We start from the raw sequence: 2,588 nt of genomic DNA, 5'->3' as shown, positions 1-2,588 counted from the left end.
CGCAGTATTTCCGGAACATTTTCAAAAATTAAGTTGAAAAAGTTAGTTTTTGTAAAAACTAACTTTTGTAAAGTTGCTATTTTAAATCCCCCCAATGAGAAGGTTAAGTGTTAGATTTTCAAAAAAATGATATCAAATGAAAGGGAAATATCTAAGGTTTTCTTATAAAAAAAAATTATGTTGATTTGTTTATTTTTGAATAAGTTATGGAAGTTTTAAGAAAAAAAAGTGAAAAAAATGACAAAATTTACCGATTTTTAAATTTATAATTTTTTTGGATATTTCCCCTATTTGCGAGGAACAAAAGAAAAATTTAAGGGTAATGTGTTCAACTAGATACGATTTGTGATCTTGTGACGTATTGTTGAAAGAAATCGGTCCAGTGAGAGCTGAGAAAAAGTCGTAACAGACATAAAAAAAAAAAAAAACACATCATGGTAAAATTAATACCTTCTCAGCTTCGCATCGAAGCTAAAAGAAAGAAAAGAATGACGGTGGGTTGAAAGGTAGTGGTTGACGAAAAGGATTAATGAAGAATGGTTGGTCTTGTAATATAAAAGAAAGAAGAGTTGGTTGAGAGTAATAATGAAAAGTATGAGCGGTGGTGGTTTGGTATAAAGAAAGTTAGAGTGGCTAGAGGTATTGGGCAGTAACATTAGAAGAATGAAATAGAAAGGGATCTCGGGGTATGTATGCCTATATAATCACGTCTGGTATATATCTTTCTTCTATATCGACGAAATATTATCATTTAGACTGCCCAAAATGTACACACAAATTTGCGTGAGTCACGAATATCGTATTTCTTTATACAATAATTGTATAAATTGTCGAAAACAAATTAAGTAGAATAATTATTATTCTACTTAATTTGTTTTCGACAACCTACGTCACTCTATATGTTTATTACAAAATATCCTTCGATGAAGGTATAATTATAAATTTATTATGTAAATAAATGTTTTCACTTACCTCCGATTGTCCTGATAAGACGAATATTATGTTGTGATGAATCATGTATTTGATGTCACTGTTATCAATATATATGTACGTGCGTCTGTATACGCACTTGAAATTATTCGGCTTTTATTAATATATAAACTCACGTGTATCTATTAATTTCTCTAGTACAACTCTATATTAAATCTACTCAAGATAAAAATTCAATTTATTCTTTTGGTATATTATGTAAACCCTTTTTGTATATTTATGTGGTGTGCTTTTTGGCCTTGTACGTAATAAATTATACTAACGCGTTTATAATTTAATAATTTGTAAAACCAATAAATAATAATATTATCTTGTCAAGAATACTATTTTCTAGTAGTCTACGTCTTTTCAGTCATTTTTAGAGTGATCTAGGGTAGATGCGAGCTCAATTTCAGTTTACAATTGATTCCCTTTTAAAAAAAACGGCTAAGATCAGACTGGCTAGTCGAAAAGTGGAGAGACACTTTACCAAATACTTATAGTCAATTTAAACTTTGATTACCATATTATAATGATAGAGCTTTAGCCAAGTTATGGCGCTTCAATTAGTAATAGAACACAATGCAATCTAATTATATATTTTTTGTAGTGTGTACATAAAAAAGTAAATAAAGCAAATACCAATAATTTTTGTGTGTTGGAATATTTGTATCACCAAAAGTGTTCAACCGAAAATAAGATGAATATTTATCTTAAGTCCCTACAACGATAAGAAATGGAATGTAAAAACGGTGTGAATTAGATATAAAATTGTAACCAAGAGCGAATTATATACTCACGCAGATTCCATGTATGTGTATTGACCGAGAATTCTCCAGAGAGAAGGAGAGCGTAGAGAGAGATTTTTTGGGATAAAATGGCATTTTTATAGCCCGCCGAACTGGTTTAGCGATCTCTAGTGAGATTATTGGGATATACACTTCGATGTAAAGTTGAGAAGATATTTTTTTACAATGATGTGTTTTTTTTCTTTTTTATGTCTGTTGCCACTTTTTGTTGTGTTTCGGAAATACTGACACTTTTATATATATCTTAAATTAAAGCTAATGTAATATACTTTATTATGAAAAAATTTTTTTTTTTTTAAAAATGGAAATAAGATAAAATTAACAAAGAAATTAATATTTAACATTAGGTTTCTTTTTCTATTTTTTGATGAAACAGACTTTATTATAACGCAAGGGGTATTATTCACAAGTCTATATATTTTAATACTATTTTTATGTTTATAGTATATCATACAATTTTAGTTAAATACATATTCTTTTGATTTCCTGGGCATTTAAATGTCAATCATTTCTCGACAAAGGGATTTCCCTTTTGTGGACATTTTTTTTTTTTTGGTCACGGCAGTATTTTATAAATAATAAAAAATAATAAAATTTACCTTATTTTCATTAAAATTAGTTTCAGTATACAGCCAGTAGTTACATAGTGAAAACTTAAAGGTAAATGTTCTGTTTATCGTAAATTTAATGATATTATATTTTAGCTTCGATGCGAAGCTGAGAAGGTATTAATTTTACCATGATGTTTTTAGCTTCGATGCGAAGCTGAGAAGGTATTAATTTTACCATGATGTGTTTATTTTTTTTTTT

The 2,588-nt window shown here is 28.2% G+C and overlaps 1 protein-coding gene across 5 annotated transcripts in view; it reads left to right on the top strand.

Moving 5' to 3' along the window:
* The first annotated feature begins 2,403 nt into the window (after positions 1-2,403).
* LOC126901868 (uncharacterized) overlaps positions 2,404-2,588 on the top strand; it is an 11,100-nt gene continuing 10,915 nt past the window's right edge. For all 5 annotated transcript variants that reach the window (XM_050678744.1, XM_050678742.1, XM_050678743.1 and 2 more), the window contains exon 1: positions 2,404-2,438. The gene's annotated coding sequence lies outside the window, so the exon portion shown is untranslated. The remainder of the gene's footprint in view (positions 2,439-2,588) is intronic.

This window comes from Daktulosphaira vitifoliae, unplaced genomic scaffold, assembly GCF_025091365.1.
Source record: "Daktulosphaira vitifoliae isolate Bord-2020 unplaced genomic scaffold, ASM2509136v1 Scaffold_3, whole genome shotgun sequence".
NCBI lineage: Eukaryota > Metazoa > Arthropoda > Insecta > Hemiptera > Phylloxeridae > Daktulosphaira > Daktulosphaira vitifoliae.
This window is presented reverse-complemented; position numbering and strand designations above follow the sequence as displayed.